The 21565-nt window shown below is 45.5% G+C and overlaps 1 protein-coding gene across 4 annotated transcripts in view; it reads left to right on the forward strand.

The window, feature by feature from the left end:
• The window catches only part of spint2 (serine peptidase inhibitor, Kunitz type, 2), a 73633-nt gene that overhangs the window by 10883 nt on the left and 41185 nt on the right, over positions 1 to 21565 (forward strand). The gene's annotated exons all lie outside the window — the stretch shown is intronic.

A 21565-nucleotide genomic window follows, 5' to 3' on the forward strand; every position in this document is an offset into this window, starting at 1 on the left:
CGGCCAAATTGGTAAGAATGGGTACGGGGTCGAATTTAGGCTGTCGTGGGGCCCAGCCCCAAGAGCATATCAAAGTGGTAGGGTTCAGGTCCGAGACTGAGGAATAACCCAAGGTTTGGACGATTTAAGCACTGGGCCAGATTGAAAAGGTCAGGGTGCCGAGGCCGGAGGTGAGGGGCAGGCCGGTTCTGCTCAATGCTCCATGGGATTTACTCATCTCTGCGCTGAGCTGAGACTGTGGCCTGCAACTAACTGCCTCCTGAATTGGCCGCTGGCTTCATCGCCGTGGACTCACTTTCGTGAACTTCTGTTCTGAATGTTATTTGCTTACTTTTGCTGTTTGTATGATTTGCTTTTTTTTCCTGCACATTGGGTGATTTTTTGAAAATGGGCTCTATTGGGTTTCTCGCTTTGTGGCTGCCTGTAGAGAGACAAATCTCAAGTTTGCATAATGTATACATAGATAATAAATGTACTTTGAACATTCCAAATTCGTACAGGTTAACGACAGTAAGATCTGGGCATGTTACAGTGTCACTGGAAGCATGACGACGCTCGTGAGCTGCACCATAAATGGTGCATTTCACTGTATGCTTCAATGTACACGAAATGAAATACTGTTACAAGACCAGATAAGTAATGAGTTTCTGGATCAGTGTGTGGAGGAACAAGAGGGTTGAATTAACGTCTGGTTAGAGAGGGTTTGTAAATAATCAGTTGCAAAGAGACCTGAAGAGGGAAGTTTAAATGGATGCCACTCAGCTTGAAACGAGCATTTTTAATCTGAAGTAATACACACAAAATGTTGAAGGAATTCAGCAAGTCAAGCTGCATCTTCCCACTGCATCAGTGAGTCCCGTTGTAAACTGGGGGGCTGTTTCTTCGAGCACCTCCATAAAGCGGGGCTTCCCAGCGGCAAAACATTTTCATGCCTATTGATACAAGAGGAGGCCATCAGTTCACGGCCTCCTCTCGTATCAAGATGAGTGAAGCACCTTCAATTACTCCAAAAGACTGAGTTTTGGTAAAATACTGAAAGGCTTTTATTCGCTGTACAATATGACCTCCACAGTGAGTGTCTGCCCCCGGACTGAGGGGGAGGGGCAAGGCGAACACCTTTATGCAGGACTCTGTGGGAGGAGCTACAGGGGCAGTCAGCAGAGGAGTGTGTCCAGACAGTTAACCCAGTTACAACATATATACATGGTTTACCACAATGAGGCCACTCTCAGAGCGGAGGAGCAACACCTAGTATTCCATCTGGCTAGCCTCCAACTGATGGCGTGAATACCCATTTCCTCCCCCTCCCCCTTCCTCTATTCCCCACACTGACTTTTCACTTCTCACCTGCCTATTACCTCCCCCTGGGTCTCCCCCTCCTTCCTTTTCTCCTATTGTCCAGTCTCCTCTCCTATCAGATTCTCCTCCTATTGTCCACTCTCCTCTCCTATCAGATTCTCCTCCTATTGTCCACTCTCCTCTCCTATCAGATTCTTTCTTCTCCAGCCCTTGGCCTTTCCCACCCACCTGGCTTCACCTATCACCTTCCAGCTAGACTCCTTCCCTCACCCCCCCCCACCTTTTTATTTAGGCATCTTCCCCCTCCTTTCCAGTCCTGAAGAAGGGCCTTGGCTTGAGCTGCCAACTATTTATTTTCCCCTAGACGCTGCCTGCCCTGCTGAGCTCCTCCTGCATTTCGTGTGTGTTGCTCTGGGTTTCCAGCGCCTGCAGAATCTCTTTGTGTCTTTAATCTGAACAAAGGAGGTTGTGATGGTGTGAGAGACGAGTTGGCTGTGGGCGACTGGGAAAATTACATTTTAAAAAGTCTGACATGCGGGCAGTTAAGGACATACCACACAATCTGCAACAAATGTACATTCCTTTAAAGGTCAAACACTGCAAAAAAAAAAGTGGTGCAGTCATGAATTTCCAGTGAAAGTAAAGATGATAGGAACTCAGCACCGTCACAGTCACATAGTGGATCTCCGACATTGAAGCCGTGTACACTACCTCAATATTTATTTTGCTCTCTCTTTGCATACTTATTTAATTTAAAATTTTTGAAATATTTCCTACTGTAAGTTATAGTTTATGTTATGTATTGCATTGTACTGCTGCCACAAAACAACCAATTTCTCTATACATGCCAGTGATATTAAACCTAATTTATGTTATGATGAAGTTGTATAAGACATTGGTGAGACGTAATTTGGAGTATTTGCAGTTCTGGTCACCTACGTACAGGGGAGATGTAAACAAGATTGAAAAAGTGAGGAGATAACTTATAAGGATGTTGCCGGGTCTGGAGGACCCGAGTTATAAGGAAAGACTGATATAGTTGGGATCACAGAGACATGGCTCCAGGGTGACCAAGGATGGGAGCTCAACGTTCAGGGATATTCAATATTCAGGAAGGATAGACACGAAGGAAGGGGAGGTGGGGTGGTGTTGCTGGTTAAAGATTAACGCAATAGAAAGGAAGGACATAAGCCGGGAAGATGTGGAATCGATATGGGTAGAGCTGCGTAACACTAAGGGGCAGAAGACGCTGGTGGGAGTTGTGTACAGGCCACCTAACAGTAGTAGTGAGGTCGGAGATGGTATTAAACAGGAAATTAGAAATGTGTGCAATAAAGGAACAGCAGTTATAATGGGTGACTTCAATCTACATGTAGATTGGGTGAACCAAATTGGTAAAGGTGCTGAGGAAGAAGATTTCTTGGAATGTATGCGGGATGGTTTTTTGAACCAACATGTCGAGGAACCAACTAGAGAGCAGGCTATTCTGGACTGGGTTTTGAGCAATGAGGAAGGGTGAATTAGCAATCTTGTCGTGAGTGGCCCCTTGGGTAAGAATGACCATAATATGGTGGAATTCTTCATTAAGATGGAGAGTGACATTGTTAATTCAGAAACAAAGGTTCTGAACTTAAAGAGGGGTAACTTTGAAGGTATGAGACGTGAATTAGCTAAGATAGACTGGCAAATGACACTTAAAGGATTGACGGTGGATATGCAATGGCAAGCATTTAAAGATCGCATGGATGAACTACAACAATTGTTCATCCCAGTTTGGCAAAAGAATAAATCAGGGAAGGTAGTGCACCCGTGGCTGACAAGAGAAATTAGGGATAGTATCAATTCCAAAGAAGAAGCATACAAATGAGCCAGAGAAAGTGGCTCACCTGAGGACTGGGAGAAATTCAGAGTTCAGCAGAGGAGGACAAAGGGCTTAATTAGGAAGGGGAAAAAAGATTATGAGAGAAAACTGGCAGGGAACATAAAAACTGAATGTAAAAGCTTTTATAGGTATGTAAAAAGGAAAAGACTGGTAAAGACAAATGTAGGTCCCCTACAGACAGAAACAGGTGAATTGATTATGGGGAGCAAGGACATGGCAGACCAATTGAATAATTACTTTGGTTCTGTCTTCACTAAGGAGGACATAAATAATCTTCCAGGAATAATAGGGGACAGAGAGTCCAGTGAGATGGAGGAACTGAGCGAAATACTTGTTAGTAGGGAAGTGGTGTTAGGTAAATTGAAGGGATTGAAGGCAGATAAATCCCCAGGGCCAGATGGTCTGCATCCTAGAGTGCTTAAGGAAGTAGCCCAAGAAATAGTGGATGCATTAATGATAATTTTTCAAAACTCGTTAGATTCTGGATTAGTTCCTGAGGATTGGAGGGTGGCTAATGTAACCCCACTTTTTAAAAAAGGAGGGAGAGAGAAACCGGGGAATTATAGACCGGTTAGCCTAACGTCGGTGGTGGGGAAACTGCTGGAGTCAGTTATCAAAGATGTGATAACAGCACATTTGGAAAGCGGTGAAATCATCGGACAAAGTCAACATGGATTTGTGAAAGGAAAATCACGTCTGACGAATCTCATAGAATTTTTTGAGGATGTAACTAGTAGAGTGGATAGGGGAGAACCAGTGGATGTGGTATATTTGGATTTTCAAAAGGCTTTTGACAAGGTCCCACTCAGGAGATTAGTGTGCAAACTCAAAGCACATGGTATTGGGGGTAAGGTATTGATGTGGATGGAGAATTGGTTGGCAGACAGGAAGCAAAGAGTGGGAATAAACAGGACCTTTTCAGAATGGCAGGCGGTGACTAGTGGGGTACCGCAAGGCTCAGTGCTGGGACCCCAGTTGTTTACAATATATATTAATGACTTGGATGAGGGAATTAAATGCAGCATCTCCAAGTTTGCGGATGACATGAAGCTGGGTGGCATTGTTAGCTGTGAGGAGGATGCTAAGAGGATGCAGAGTGACTTGGATAGGTTGGGTGAGTGGACAAATTCATGGCAGATGCAATTTAATGTGGATAAATGTGAAGTTATCCACTTTGGTGGCAAAAATAGGAAAACAGATTATTATCTGAATGGTTGCCGATTAGGAAAAGGGGAGGTGCAACGAGACCTGGGTGTCATTATACACCAGTCATTGAAAGTGGGCATGCAGGTACAGCAGGCGGTGAAAAAGGCGAATGGTATGCTGGCATTTATAGCGAGAGGATTTGAATACAGGAGCAGGGAGGTACTACTGCAGTTGTACAAGGCCTTGGTGAGACCACACCTGGAGTATTGTGTGCAGTTTTGGTCCCCTAATCTGAGGAAAGACATCCTTGCCATAGAGGGAGTACAAAGAAGGTTCACCAGATTGATTCCTGGGATGGCAGGACTTTCATATGAAGAAAGACTGGATGAACTGGGCTTGTACTCGTTGGAATTTAGAAGATTGAGGGGGGGATCTGATTGAAACGTATAAAATCCTAAAGGGATTGGACAGGCTAGATGCAGGAAGATTGTTCCCAATGTTGGGGAAGTCCAGAACGAGGGGTCACAGTTTGAGGATAAAGGGGAAGCCTTTTAGGACCGAGATTAGGAAAAACTTCACTCAGAGAGTGGTGAATCTGTGGAATTCTCTGCCACAGGAAACAGTTGAGGCCAGTTCATTGGCTATATTTAAGAGGGAGTTAGATATGGCCCTTGTGGCTACGGGGTTCAGGGGGTATGGAGGGAAGGCTGGGGCGGGGTTCTGAGTTGGATGATCAGCCATGATCACAATAAATGGCGGTGCAGGCTCGAAGGGCTGAATGGCCTACTCCTGCACCTATTTTCTATGTTTCTATGTTAGGACTTTATTCCTTGGGATGTAGAAGATTTGATAGAAGTATATAAAATTATGAGGGGTATAGATAGGGTAAATGCAAGCAGACTTTTTCCGCTGAGGTTGGATGGGTCTACCACCAGTTGGATGGAACTACCACCAGAGGCATGGGTTAAGGTGAAGATGAAAAGTTTAAGGGGAACATGAGGGGAAACTTCTTCACTCAGAGGGTGGTGGGAGTGTGGAGTGGAGCGAGCTACCAGCACAAGTGGGGCATGCAAGCTCGATTTCAATGTTTAGGAGAAGTTTGCATAGGTGCGTGGATAGTAGAGGTATGGAGGGGGAAGGGAGTAGATGGGCCGGAGGGCCTGTTTCTGTGTTTGTACTTTTCTCTGACTAATTCTGATTCAAATGAAGCTTTACCAGAAATGGCAATAAATTTGTTATCAAAGTACATGTATGTCACCATATACAGCCCTGAGATTAATTTTCTTGTGGGCATACTCAATAAATCCATAGCATAATGCCCCAACTTGGCTGTTCAACAGAGTGCAGAACACAGCAACCTGTGCAAATACAAAAAGTAATAATAATAATAAATAAATTCAATTCAAGTTTAATTGTCATCCACCCCTCCATGAATACAGCCAAACAAGACATCGTTACTCCAGAGCCAAGGTACAAAACAGAATACCAACAGTCACACATGGCACAATGCACACATAGCACATACAAGATAGAAAGATACAGCCACTCGATTAAAGAGACCAAACTGAAGCCATCCAACGCCGCCAAAATCTGCAGACGAAAACAACAGAGCTTGTCTTCGGCTGAGCAAACACTGGGGGGGGGTGGAGCAGCACTAACTCCAGTCTGGATGCCACAATGAATATTGAGAGCGTGAGATGAAGGGTCTTGAAAGTGAGTCCACAGGTCGTGGGAGCAGTTCAGTGATGGGGCGAGTGAAGCTGTCCCCCCGGTTCAGGAGCCTGATGGTTGTGGGGTGATAACTGTTCCTGAACCTGGTGGTGTGGGACCTGAGGCTCATTGTGGTGAGTGAAGTTATCCACACTGGTTCAGGAGCCTGATGGTTGTGGGGTAATAACTGTTCCTGAACCTGGTGGTGTGGGACCTGAGGCTCATTGTGGTGAGTGAAGTTACCCACACTGGTTCAGGAGCCTGATGGTTGTGGGGTAATAACTGTTCCTGAACCTGGTGGTGTGGGACCTGAGGCTCATTGTAGTGAGTGAAGTTACCCACACTGGTTCAGGAGCCTGATGGTTGTGGGGTAATAACTGTTCCTGAACCTGGTGGTGTGGGACCTGAGGCTCATTGTGGTGAGTGAAGTTATCCACACTGGTTCAGGAGCCTGATGGTTGTGGGGTAATAACTGTTCCTGAACCTGGTGGTGTGGGACCTGAGGCTCCTTGTGGTGAGTGAAGTTATCCACACTGGTTCAGGAGCCTGATGGTTGTGGGATAATAACTGTTCCTGAACCTAGTGGTGTGGGACCTGAGGCTCATTGTGGTGAGTGAAGTTATCCACACTGGTTCAGGAACCTGATGGTTGTGGGGTAATAACTGTTCCTGAACCTGGTGGTGTGGGACCTGAGGCTCATTGTGGTGAGTGAAGTTATCCACACTGGTTCAGGAGCCTGATGGTTGTGGGGTAATAGCTGTTCCTGAACCTGGTGGTGTGGGACCTGAGGCTCATTGTGGTGAGTGAAGTTATCCACACTGGTTCAGGAGCCTGATGGTTGTGGGGTAATAACTGTTCCTGAACCTGGTGGTGTGGGACCTGAGGCTCATTGTGGTGAGTGAAGTTATCCACACTGGTTCAGGAGCCTGATGGTTGTGGGGTAATAACTGTTCCTGAACCTGGTGGTGTGGGACCTGAGGCTCATTGTGGTGAGTGAAGTTATCCACACTGGTTCAGGAGCCTGATGGTTGTGGGGTAATAACTGTTCCTGAACCTGGTGGTGTGGGACCTGAGGCTCCTTGTGGTGAGTGAAGTTATCCACACTGGTTCAGGAGCCTGATGGTTGTGGGGTAATAACTGTTCCTGAACCTGGTGGTGTGGGACCTGAGGCTCCTTGTGGTGAGTGAAGTTATCCACACTGGTTCAGGAGCCTGATGGTTGTGGGGTAATAACTGTTCCTGAACCTGGTGGTGTGGGACCTGAGGCTCATTGTGGTGAGTGAAGTTATCCACACTGGTTCAGGAGCCTGATGGTTGTGGGGTAATAACTGTTCCTGAACCTGGTGGTGTGGGACCTGAGGCTCATTGTGGTGAGTGAAGTTATCCACACTGGTTCAGGAGCCTGATGGTTGTGGGGTAATAACTGTTCCTGAACCTGGTGGTGTGGGACCTGAGGCTCATTGTGGTGAGTGAAGTTATCCACACTGGTTCAGGAGCCTGATGGTTGAGGGGTAATAACTGTGCCTGAACCTGGTGGTGTGGGTCCTGAGGCTCATTGTGGGGAGTGAAGTTATCCACACTGGTTCAGGAGCCTGATGGTTGTGGGGTGATAACTGTTCCTGAACCTGGTGGTGTGGGACCTGAGGCTCATTGTGGTGAGTGAAGTTATCCACACTGGTTCAGGAGCCTGATGGTTGTGGGGTAATAACTGTTCCTGAACCTGGTGGTGTGGGACCTGAGGCTCATTGTGGTGAGTGAAGTTATCCACACTGGTTCAGGAGGCTGATGGTTGTGGGGTAGTAACTGTTCCTGAACCTGGTGGTGTGGGACCTGAGGCTCATTGTGGTGAGTGAAGTTATCCACACTAGTTCAGGAGCCTGATGGTTGTGGGGTAATAACTGTTCCTGAACCTGGTGGTGTGGGACCTGAGGCTCATTGTGGTGAGTGAAGTTATCCACACTGGTTCAGGAGCCTGATGGTTGTCGGGTAATAACTGTTCCTGAACCTGGTGGTGTGGGACCTGAGGCTCATTGTGGTGAGTGAAGTTATCCACACTGGTTCAGGAGGCTGATGGTTGTGGGGTAATAACTGTTCCTGAACCTGGTGGTGTGGGACCTGAGGCTCATTGTGGTGAGTGAAGTTATCCACACTGGTTCAGGAGCCTGATGGTTGTGGGGTAATAACTGTTCCTGAACCTGGTGGTGTGGGACCTGAGGCTCATTGTGGTGAGTGAAGTTATCCACACTGGTTCAGGAGTCTGATGGTTGTGGGGTAATAACTGTTCCTGAACCTGGTGGTGTGGGACCTGAGGCTCATTGTGGTGAGTGAAGTTATCCACACTGGTTCAGGAGGCTGATGGTTGTGGGGTAATAACTGTTCCTGAACCTGGTGGTGTGGGACCTGAGGCTCATTGTGGTGAGTGAAGTTATCCACACTGGTTCAGGAGGCTGATGGTTGTGGGGTGATAACTGTTCCTGAACCTGGTGGTGTGGGACCTGAGGCTCATTGTGGTGAGTGAAGTTATCCACACTGGTTCAGGAGGCTGATGGTTGTGGGGTGATAACTGTTCCTGAACCTGGTGGTGTGGGACCTGAGGCTCATTGTGGTGAGTGAAGTTATCCACACTGGTTCAGGAGGCTGATGGTTGTGGGGTGATAACTGTTCCTGAACCTGGTGGTGTGGGTTCAGCAGTGAGAAGAGAGCAAGATTCGAAATTGTTTAATGTCATTTCCTATACACAAGTGTAAAGGAGAACCAAATAATTGTTACTCTAGATCTGATGCAGCATGAAAAAACACAATAAGATAAAAGAACACAGTAGTAATAAATATAAATATGTAGGATAGCTTGTATCCATTGATTGATTGCATGTCCACAAAGTGACGCAGTGCATTGTGGTGAGGTGAGGCCCCCATTGGTCGGAGTTGATCATGGATGTTTTGTCCTAGCTGTCTAGATACGCTTGGGTAGTACGATACGGAAAGCGAGCTGTCGCACATGTAGCTCACCCTCTCCACACATCCGCTGAACCCAAAGGAACGGCAGAGACTGATACAGTTTGGTACCAGCAACGTCGCAGGAGTTGCTAGTCAATATTGAACTCATGGGGAGGGATCCGGCTCCAGATTTCTTCCTGGGGGTTTATTCCCGAAGCCTTCCCCATGAGTGAGTGTAGCCGCAAGATAGTGGAGGTCTGAGATCAGAGTTTTCCTTCTAGATGAGCTGCCAGCCATGGCTGACTAGCCCCATCTGCCTGAAGCGACTGGTTTTGGGGAGCTAGTAACCCACCTTTGCATCGATAAGGTCGTGGTCCTCTTTGGAGGACATTGAGGTAGAACAAGATGAAACAATAACAGAATGCAGAATAAAGTGTAACAGCTACAGGAAGTGCAGGAAAAATTTGGGAATCATGGGCTGCCATGGGACCTGACACAGAAGAGGGATTGAGGCCAGAGGGAAACAGTTTCACCGCCATCACGGTGTATGGTGGTCCAAGCTTGAGGGTGGGGGTGGCCTGCTCCTATTTCCGTGTGCTCTTGAGTTTTGCGTCCTGCAAGAGATGAGGGAGAAATCTGTGAATGGGGTGCAGTGCCCGGAGGATGGTGACAAGGTTGGGGCACGTGGAATTGTGGATGAGGGTGAATTAAAGGTGGGTTAATTTTGGTAGCACACTGATCAGTGCCTGGAGCCCCAAGCAACTCGAATTTGGACCAAATGTGACTGGGCCGAGTCCGCTAGTGACCGACAACCTGTGTGGGATTGTGAGAGCCAATAGCATGGAGAGATGTGGACCAACGGACCTCAAGATCTCAGGAAACTGCAGAGAGTTGTGAATGCTTAACACAGGAACCAGCCTCCCCTCTCTACACTCTGCCTTAACTTCTCACAGGCAGCATAATCAAAGATCTCCCCCACCCCCAACATTCTCTCTTCTCCCCCCTCCCATCGGGCAGAAGCCTGAAAGTGCGTACCACCAGGCTCAAGGTTGGCATATCCTGGACATCTCGTGACCCAAAACATGCCGATTTTCATAACTCCCATTTGGAAGGAGGTACAGAAGCCTGAAGACACACACTCGATGATTCAGGACTGGCCTCTTTCCCCTCTGCCATCAGATTTCTGAATGGACACTGCACCCATGAACACTGCCTCATGATCAGAGATGGAAAGGGTCATCAACTTTAAAATTCTTCAGTATTATTATTTCGAAGGACCTGTCCTGGACCCAGCACATAAATGCAATTGGGAAGAAAGCACAGCAGTGCCCTTACTTAGGAGCTTGTGGAGATTCAGCATGACATCCAGAACTTTGACAGGCTTCTATAGATGTGTGATGGAGAGTACAGTATATTGACTGGCTGCATCACAGCCTGGTATGGAAACAGCAATGACCTCAAATGGAAAATCTTACAAATGCAGTGGATATAACCCAGTTCATCACTGGTAACCCACCCAACCACTGAGCACATCTACATGGAGTGCTGTTGCAGGAAAGCAGTATCCATCATCAGGGATCCCCCACCACCCAGGCCATGCTCTCCTCTCACTGTGCCATCAGGAAGAAGGTACAAGAGCCTCAGATCCCACACCACCGGGTTCAGGAACAGTTATTACCCCACAACCATCAGGCTCCTGAACCAGTGTGGATAACTTCACTCACCACAATGAGCCTCAGGTCCCACACCACCAGGTTCAGGAACAGTTATTACCCCACAACCATCAGGCTCCTGAACCAGTGTGGATAACTTCACTCACCACAATGAGCCTCAGGTCCCACACCACCAGGTTCAGGAACAGTTATTACCCCACAACCATCAGGCTCCTGAACCAGTGTGGATAACTTCACTCACCACAATGAGCCTCAGGTCCCACACCACCAGGTTCAGGAACAGTTATTACCCCACAACCATCAGACTCCTGAACCAGTGTGGATAACTTCACTCACCACAATGAGCCTCAGGTCCCACACCACCAGGTTCAGGAACAGTTATTACCCCACAACCATCAGGCTCCTGAACCAGTGTGGATAACTTCACTCACCACAATGAGCCTCAGGTCCCACACCACCAGGTTCAGGAACAGTTATTACCCCACAACCATCAGGCTCCTGGACCAGTGTGGATAACTTCACTCACCACAATGAGCCTCAGGTCCCACACCACCAGGTTCAGGAACAGTTATTACCCCACAACCATCAGGCTCCTGAACGAGAGGAGATAACTTCACTCAACGTCACTTGCCCCATCATTGAAATGTTCCAACAACAAATGCACTCATTTCAAGAACTCTTCATCTCACGTTCTCAATATTTATTGATTATTTATTATTACTATTTTTGTATTTGTAGTTTGTTGTCTTATGCACACTGGTTGAATGCTCGTGTTGGTCTGGTCTTTCGTTGATTCTGTTATGGTTATTATTCTATGGATTTATTGAGTATTCCCACTAGAGAATGAATCTCTGGGTTGTATATGATGACATTTATGTACCTTGATGATAAACTTGCTTCGAGCTTTGCCCTTTGTGCACTATTTGTTTAGATTTTACATTTAGTCAGTTTTTATGTGTTGCAAGACAACACCCAGGGGAAACTTTATCAACTCCCTCCTGTATCCAATGAAGTTACCACTGAGTGTACGTTCGTCGTCTTCAGCTGCTGCAGCTCATCCACGTCAAGGTTTGGTATATTGTATGTTCAGAGATGCTCTTCTCCACACCACTGTGGTAACGTGTGGTTATTTGAGTTACTGTCACCTTCCTGTCAGCTTGAACCAGTCTGCCCATTCTCCTCTGTCCTTTCTCATTAATAAAGCATTTTCGCCCACAGAACGGCCACTCACTGGAATTATTTTTTGATGTTTTTGCACCATTCTCTGTAAACTATAGACTTGTGCCTGAAAATCCGAGGTAATCAGCAGCAGTTTCTCAAACCACCCCGTCTGGCACCAATGATCATTCCAGATCAAAGTCACTGAGATCACCTTTCTTCCCCATTCGGATGTTTGGTCTCAACAACAACGGAACCTCTTGACCATGTTTGCATGCTTTTATGCATTGAGTTGCTGCCACATGACTCCAGCCCAATCAGGATCATGGGAGCAGCCGGTGCATATCACAAGTCCTGGTTATGTGACCACTGATGCCAGGCAGACAATCTCTGAAGAGTATTGATAATGGCTGGTGTTACTTGTCTTGTAAAGACACTGCCCAGAAGGTGGCAATGGCAAACCACTTCTGTAGAAAAATTTGCCAAGAGTGATCTTGGTCATGGGACTGTGATCACCCATGTCATATGACGTGACACGTAGTGATGTTGAAGATGCTGCAGGATTGGCTGATTAGATGTTTGCACTAATGAGCAGGTGTACAGAGGGCCACAGCCTTGTTGTCGGGTTTGGAGGCTTGCGTGCCTCAATGACCCGGAGAGCTATTCCGGTTGCCTGGAGTCAGGGTTTTATGATTTGGCTCTGAGTAGGGGCACCCATGCCAAACAGGTCAAAGGATAGAGGTCAGACTGAGAATGGTCCACTGGTCCACAGGGCTAACAACCCTGACTGGTCAAACAAAGCTGTTACAGAGACATCAATGTAGAATCCTTCTGAATCTGAGTGTGACAGTGTGGAGAGACGGAGATGGAGGATTTTCACTGTGGCCCTAAACGCCAGTGGTGGAAGGGGCAGGTGTGCATAACAAAGTGGTCACCAAGTGTATGTCATTGATAATAAACCGGACTGTGATTCTGTCTTCCTTGGAGGAACCTGGCTGGCTCTCCAGGGGTTGTAGATGTACTGCGATGAATAAGTTTAGTCAATGATTTAACCTGTTGAGTGAGTGTTTGAAAAATGTTTCTGATGTCATAACAGAGTGGTTTCTAGAATGTACCTCCCATACCTTGGTCCTTCTACTGCATACAGCAATGAAATTTCTTCTGTCCTACAAGTGGGTTTGACAGTGACGGCATTAGTTGCGCAGTCTGTGCTGATGTGTATTTAATATTTGAGTTATATTTGAGTATATATGTGTGCGCGTGTCTATTGTTTAAGCATTCTTGGTTTTTTAAAATATTTGTGGGTTATACGTATAAATACATGAATTGCATACGCCATCACAGTACCACATGATACGTGTACACCTCGCTTAATGTAAACACGAGGTTCAACCTGGAATCAGGTTTAATATCTCCAGTATATGTTGTGAAATTTGTTGTTACATGGCAGCAGTACAATGAAACACATAATAAAAACTGTAACTTACAGGAAGAATTATATGTATATTATAAAGCTAAATATATTTTAAAAATATCTTTATATAAACATATCTTAATAAGATAAATTAAGTAGTGCAAAAATAGAAATAAAAAAGTGGTGAGGTAGTGTTCATGGGTTCAATGTCCGTTCAGAAAACTGATGGTAAAGGGGAAGAAGGTTTTCCTGAATCAATGAGTGTGAGTTCTACATTTCGGGCTCCTGTATCCTCATTTGAATTAGTTTAATGTTTTGAAGTTACAAAGCATAACATATGGTGTATGCAGTCATGAGCTGGAGGTGCTCCAGATGTATGCACAAGTTTTAACTGTTTCTGAGAGTTAATGATTACAAGTTATGTTGTTAAACCGGTTAGTGGAGTATCGTCTTGGTGACTAATCTCTTAAAGCACATTCCCATCGTCTCTTGTGCTTCTTTCACTGACTGTGACTGAGCTGTTTATGACTGATTTGAAGTCTTTGGGTGGGTTGGGCAAGGTAAAAGCTTCTTCCCTTTCCCTCCTGAAAACGCTGGAGGAACTCAGCAGGTCAGGCAGCATCAATAGAGGGAATAAATGTTCGATGTTTCGGTGTGAGACCCGTACTGGAACGGAAGGGGGAAGAAGCCAGAATGAGGAATGGGGGAACATCAGCTGGTTTCTAACTCGGAAAAGGAGGTACAGGAGCCTGGAGACAGACACTCAGCAATTTAGGAACAGCTTCTTCCCCTCTGCCATCTGATTTCTGAATGGACATTGAACCCATGAACAATACCTTTTATTTTACATTTCTGTGTGTACACACACACACACGTAATGTATCTCAGTTTTTTCCTCTGTTTGTTTATCATGTATTGCAGTGTACTGCAGCCATAAAGTTAACAAATTTCAGTGATATTAAACCTGATTCTGATTCTAAAATGTGTAGCTTGGGTAGTTGATAATTGGGTTGAGTTGTTCTCTGATCTTGGCAGCTTACTTGCAAATGTTTTGTCACTATACCAGAAGATATCAGTGCGCTGTGAATTGAGGTGTGTCCTCCGAATGCTTGGTCTGTATATACTCATCAATCAGCTGATTGGTTGTTATTACGGAAACTCAGTTCAGACGTGGGGAGGCATTCTCGTCACTGGTTGGTTGTGTGGCGAACTTTGTGGGTTGTCTGGAATTTTGCCCACGTCGTCTCATAAATAGGATCGAGCTCCACCTGTCTGTTTACCGAATTGTTTGTGGAAAACCACACTTCTAGAAATTGTCTTGCAGGCTATGTGTTTGTTTGTGCCATGACTTTGTCTGAAGCCTAGTCGAATTTGTGCCCCTCTTGAACTTCACAGGTAGAGATGAGGGAGCGTTGGTCAGTCTGCTTTCCAACCAGCTGATTTCTGTCTTAATACAAGGGTGCTCGGTTTTGGCCCGAAAGGTCGACCCTGTATTCCTTTCCACAGATGCTGCCTGACCTGCTGAGTTCCTCCAGCATTTTGCGTGTGTTGCTCTGGATTTCCAGCCTCTGCAGAATCTCTCATATTTACCACACTCTCACCTCTGTGGAAATGACAGATTTTAGATTTGGGTTCAATATCACTGACATGTGTCATGAAATTAGCTGTGTTTATGGCAGCAGTACAGTGCAAGGCCTAAAAATTAATATAAGTTACAATAATGTTTTTTAAAAAAGTGCAAAAAGAGAGCAAAATTTTGTGGTAGTGTTTATGGTCTGATGGACTGTTTGGAAATCAGATGCTGGAGGGGAAGCTCTTCCTAAAACATTGAGTGGATGATAGAAAGGTGGAGGGCCATGTAGAAAGTTAGATTAATGTTAGAGTAGGCTTTAAGTAATCGACACAGCATCGTGGGCCTCTGTACTTGAGCGGTAGTGTTCCATGTGCCTTCAGGTTCCTGTCTCTCCTCCTCGATGGCAACAATGAGAAGAGGGCATGTCTTTGGTAGTGGTTGTCTTTAATGATGGATTGTCACCTTCTTGGGGCATCGGCCTTTTGAAGATGTTCTCGATGCTGGGGAGGCTGGTGCCCATGATGGAGCTGGTTGAGTTTACAACTGCCTGCAGCTTTTTCCGATCCTGTGCCAGACGGTGACGCACTCAACCAGAAATGTTCTCTCCACAGAAACTTGCTAGAGCCTTTGGTGACAAACAAAATCTCCTCAAAATCCTAATGAAATATAGTCACTGGCGTGGCTCCTTTGTAGCTGCTTTGATATGTTTGGCCCAGAATAGATCCTCAGACATATTGACATGCAGCAACTTGGAATTACTCACTCTTTCTACTCCTGATCCCTCTGAGGACTGCTGTTCCTTCGTCTTATCCTTTCTGTGGTGCACAATCAGTTCTTTGGTCTTACTAATGTTGAATGCAAAGTTGTTGATGCCCTTCGGCCTATCTAGTCCATACCGAACCATTTAAACTGCCGACTCCCATTGACCTGCACCGAGACCACAGCTCTCTGTACCCATGCTATCCATGTACCTATCCAAACTTTACTTAAATGTTGAAATACAGCTTGCATGCATCACTTGTGCTGGCAGCTCGTTACACACTCTCAGGACCCTTTGAGTGAAGAAGTTTCCCCTCATGATCTCCTTAAACTTTTCACCTTTCACCCTTAACCTATGACCCCAGGTTGTAGTCCCACCCAACCTCAGTGGAAAAAGCCTGCTTGCATTTACCCTATCTTTTTTATAGGCATCCGTTAGTCTTGTGAGACCATGGATTTGCGCTTTGGAAGGTTTCCAGGGCGCAGGCCTGGGCAAGGTTGTATGGAAGACCGGCAGTTGCCCATGCTGCAAGTCTCCCCTCTCCACACCACTGATGTTGTCCAAGGGAAGGGCATTAGGACCCATACAGCTTGGCACCGGTGTCGTCGCAGAGCAATGTGTGGTTAAGTGCTTTGCTCAAGGACACAACACGCTGCCTCAGCCAAGGCTTGAACTAGTGAACTTCAGATCACTAGTCAAATGCCTTAACCACTTGGCCACAGGCCTATCTATATCCATCATAATTGTGTATCAAATTTCATCTCAATCAAAGGAATACAGTCCTAACCCATTCAATCTTTCCTTGTAACTCGGGTCCTCCAGACCTGGCAACATCCTTGTAAATTTTCTCTGTATTCTTTCAACCTTATTTACATCTTTCCTGTACTCCAAATTAGGCCTTACCAACGTCTTATATAATTTCAACATGACATCTCATCTCCTGTACTCAATGCATTGATTAATAAAGGACAATGTGCTAAAAGCTTTCTTTATAACCCTATAAGAACATAAGAAGTAGGAGCAGGAGTCGGGGCCCATTGAGCCTGTTCTGCCATTCAATAAGATCATGGCTGATCTGGCCATGGGCTCATCTCCACCTACCTGCCTTTTCCCCGTAACCCGTAATTCCCCTACTATGCAAAAATCTGTCCAACCTTGTCTTAAATACATTTACTGAGGAAACCTCCACTGCTTCATTGGGCAGAGAATTCCACAGATTCATCATTCTCTGGGAAAAGCAGTTCCTCCTCATCTCCATCCTAAATCTACTCCCCCGAAGCTTGAGGCTATGTCCTCTAGTTCTAGTCTCACCTACCAGTGGAAACAACTTTCCAGCCTCTATCTTATCTATCCATTTTATATGTTTCTATAAGATCTCCTCTCAATCTTCTGAATTCCAGTGAGTACAGTCCCAGGTGACTCAATCTCCCCTCATCTCTGGAATCAACCCAGTGAACCTCCTCTGCACTGCCTCCAAAGCCAGTATATCCTTCCTTAAGTAAGGAGACCAGAAATTCATGCGGTACTCCAGGTGTGGCCTCACCAGTACCCCATACAGTTGCAGCATAACCTCCCTGCTCTTAACTTCAATCCCTCTAGCAATGAAGGCCAACATTCCATTTGCCTTCTTGATAGCCTGCTGCACCTGCAAACCAATCTTTTGAGATTCATGCACAAATACTCCTAAGTCCTCCTACACAGCAGCATGCTGCAGTTTTTACCATTCAAATAATGATTTGGTCTTTCATTTTTCCTTGCAAAGTGGATGATCTCACATTTACCAACATTGTACTCATCTCCCAGACCCTTGCCCATCACTTAACCTCTCTATATCTCTCTGCAGACTCTCCGTAACTTCTGCACAATTTGCTTTTTGACTCAATTTAGTGTCATCAGCAAACTTATATACACTACACTCGGTCCCCTCTTCCAGATCATTAATATATATCTTGAATAGTTGCGGGCCCAACACCAACCCCTGTGCACATTACTCACCACTGATCGCCAACCAGAGTAACACCCATGTATTCCAACTCTCTGCTTTCTATTAGTTAACTAATCCTCTGTCCATGCTAGTACATCACCCCCAACTCTATGTCTCCTTACCTAAAGGATAAATCTTCTATGTGGCACCTTATCCAAGTAAATAATGTACATCTGTTCCCCTCTATCCATTGTACTCATTATATTCTCAAAGGGCTGCAGTAAGTTTGTCAAACAGGACCTGCCCTTGCTGAATCCATGCTGCATCTGCCTGATGGATCCATTTCTTTCCAGATGCCTTGCTATTTCTTCTTTAATGATAGCTTCAAGCATTTTCCCTACTACAGATGTTAAATTAACCGGCCTGTAGTTACTTGCCTCTTGCCTACATCATGTTTTGAACAGTGGCGTGACATTTGCCGTCTTCCAATCTGCCGGGACCTGAGCAGAGCCCAGAGAACTTTGGTAAATCATCACCAAAGCCTCTACTATAACTTCTGCCATTTCTTTCAGGACCCTGGGGTGTATTCCAACAGGACCAGGGGACTTGCCTGTCTTCAGGCCCACAAGTTTGCTCAGCACTACCCCTTTAGTGATAGCTATTGTATCGAGATCCTCACCTCCCATCACATCCATAACATCTCTCTTTGGCATGTTAGAAATGCCCTGCAGAGTAAAGGCTGACACAAAATAGTCATTCAAAGCCTCAGCTATTTCCTCATTACCAAAATATCAATTCCCCCTTCTTATCCTCCAAGGGACCTACATTCTCTTTAGCCACCCTTTTCCACTTCATACAATTATAAAAACTTTTACTATCCTTTCTTATATTTTGTGCTAGTTTATTTTCATAATCTACCTTCCCTTTCTTTATTGCTTGCTTAGTGGTTCTTTGTTGCTTTTTAAAGTTTTCCCAATCTTCTAGTTTCCCACTACTCTTGACGACTTTGCATGCACGAGCCTTTAGTTTGATGCCTTCTTTGATTTCCTTAGTTATTCAAGGCTGGCTCTCACCACCATCACTGTCCTTGCTTTTAACTGGTATAAACTTCTGTTGAACACCATGAAAATTCTCTTTGAAAGTCTTCCACTGTTCCTCAACTGTCCCAGCATATAGCCTGTGTTCCCAGTCTACACTGTCCAAATCCTCCCTCATCCCATTGTAGTCTCCATTGTTTAGGCATAATACACTGGTTTTAGATTGAACTATTGCACCCTCCATTTGTATGAGAAACTCAGTCATACTGTGATCACTCTTTCCGAGAGGATCCATAACTACAAGATCACGAATGCATTGCATTGGACCAGATCTAAGATAGCATGTTCCCTTGTAGGTTCAGTAACATGCTGTTCAAGAAAGCCGTCACGGATGCATTCTATGAAGTCCTCCTCAAGATTGCCTCGTCTAACTGGATTCACCCGATCTATGTGCGAGTTAAAGTTCCCCATGATAACTGCTGTTCCATTCTTCCATGCCTCAGATATTTCTGTTTATTGTCTGTACCACTGTAATGTTGTTATTCAGTGGCTGATAGACAACTCCCACCAGTGATTTTTGTTTTCCCTTTACTATTACTAATCTCTACCCAGATGGATTCAACATTCTGCTCCTTAGATCTTATATCGTCTCTCACTATCACCCTGATTTCATCTTTACTTAAGAGCGCCTTTCTACTTCCCTTACCTTCCTGCCTATCCTTCCATATTACCTGATATCCTTGGATATTTAATTCCCAATCCTCTCCACCCTGCAACCATGTCTCTGTAATGTCACTAAATCGTACCCCTTTGTACTGATTTGTGCTACAAGTTCACTGACCTTGTTTCGAATACTATGGGCATTCAAATAAAGTGCCCTTACACTCATTGTGCTTTTAAAATCTTGTAATCTTTTACTCTTTTGCACTAGACTTTCCTTCACTCCACCCTTACTTTTCTCTTTTCTATCTTTGGCTTTTTCTTTATCTTTATCCACACTTTTCTCTTTTACTTAATTCATACTTCTCCACTCTGTTGAATCCACCCCCCTACTATTTAATGCCCTATCCACAGGCCTAGTTGTGCGATTCACTAGGATCCAGGTAAGGTGGTTCGTGTGAAGCCCATCCCATTGGTACAGTTCCCTCCTTCCCCAATACTGGTACCAATTTCCCATGAATTCAAACCCACTTCTCCCACACTGATCCTTGAGCCTCGCATTTAACTCTCTAATCTTCTTGACCCTATGCCAATTTGCATGTGGCTCAGTTAGTAATCCAGAGATTGCCACCGTTTTGGTTCTGCTTTTTAATTTAGTCCCTAACTGCTCAAATTTCCTCAGCAGAACCTCTTTCCTCGTTCTACCTATGTCATTGGTACCCACATGGACCACGACAACTGGATCTTTCCCCTCCCAATGCAAATTCCTCTGCAGGTCGGATAAGATGTCCCGAACAAGGGGACCAGGCAGGCAACGCAGCCTTCAGGGGCACCCTATCCTCGCGATAGAGAACTCTGTCTATTCCCCTGACTATTCTACTCCCAATTACCTCTACATTTCTCTTCTATTCCCCCCCACCCTTGAATGGCTCCCTGAACCGCAGTGCCACAATTATGTTGCTCATCCTTCCTACAGCCTCCACTCTCATCCACACAGGGAGCAAGAATCTCAGACCTGCTGGACAAGCCCAAGGGCTGAGGCTCCTCCAGCACTGTCTCTTAGATCCCACTACCCACCTCAATCACAGTCACACCCTCTTGTCCCTGACCACAGACCAAATTTGAGGCAGCTAATGTAATGGGTGTGACTCCCTCCTGAAACAGAGAATCCAGGTAAATCTCCCCCTCCCCCCCGCCCCGATGTGCCTCAGTGTCTGAAGCTCAGATTCCCGGTCATCACCTTTGGGCCTGAGTTCTTCGAGCAGACAACACTTGCTGCAGATGTGGTCACCAGGAACCACAATGGGGTCCACCAGCTCCCACGTCATGCAGCAACAGCACATCACCTGATCCTGCATCACCCCTACTTTAATTAGCTGTAATTTAGTGACTTTTTATTCAACCACTACAACAGCCTTACCTGCCACTTACCTGTGCCTCTCCAGCGAAGCTTCTTGAGCCAAAGCCTCAGGTTCCCACTCCTACATTGGCCCACTCACACAATGGCCGCTCCACTTTGACCCTGCTTTACTTTTATTTGCTCCTGCTAATGAATCGCAAAATGATTGTTCTGCTGCTAATGTGCTGATCCCTGCAAAATGCTCCTTTTTAAAACTCTTCTCCCTGACCTATGCGAAGGTCTCTCTCCCTTTGAATCGATTGGTCTGCCGCTAATGCCTGTGTAGTTGATGTGGTCTTTCATTGATTCTATTAGGGTCATTATTTATTGAGTATGCCCACAGGAAAATGAATTTCAGGGTTGTAAATGGTTACATACATGTACTTTGATAAATTTATTTTGAATGTTGAATTTGTACTATCTCAGCGTACCGTGTGTTGAACTGATCTGGTTGTACTAAAGGATTCAAAATACACTCATTATCAAAGTACTTGTCCCAATATACAACCCTGAGATTCGTTTTCCCCGCAGACAGCCACGAAACAAAACAACACCACAGAACCCATTCAAAGAAAAACATCAACCCCCCCCCCGCCCAAGTGCAAAAAACAAATCGTGTAAACGGCCACATGAAAGAACGAGCAGAAACAGGGAATATAAAAACACAAAGTTGAAGGAGTCCATATTCAGTTCAGCTCAGTGTTCATGATCTGTAGGCTGCCCTGACTCAAAGTCGCCCAAACTAGCAACAGAAAGATGAGCAACTAGAAACACATCATAATTAACGGTGTGCAAGGCATGCTTTTTCCTGTACCTGGCAATAATTAATTGGTAGCATAGTGGTTAGCCCAATGCTTTTACAGCTCAGGATGTCACAGTTGGGTGTTCAATTCTGGTGCTGTCTGTAAGGAGTTTGTACGTTCTCCCTGTGACCGTGTGGGCTTCCTCCGTGTGCTCTGGTTTCCTCCCACAGTCCAAAGACATACCGGTTGGTA

This window comes from Mobula birostris, chromosome 12, assembly GCF_030028105.1.
Source record: "Mobula birostris isolate sMobBir1 chromosome 12, sMobBir1.hap1, whole genome shotgun sequence".
Lineage (NCBI taxonomy): Eukaryota > Metazoa > Chordata > Chondrichthyes > Myliobatiformes > Myliobatidae > Mobula > Mobula birostris.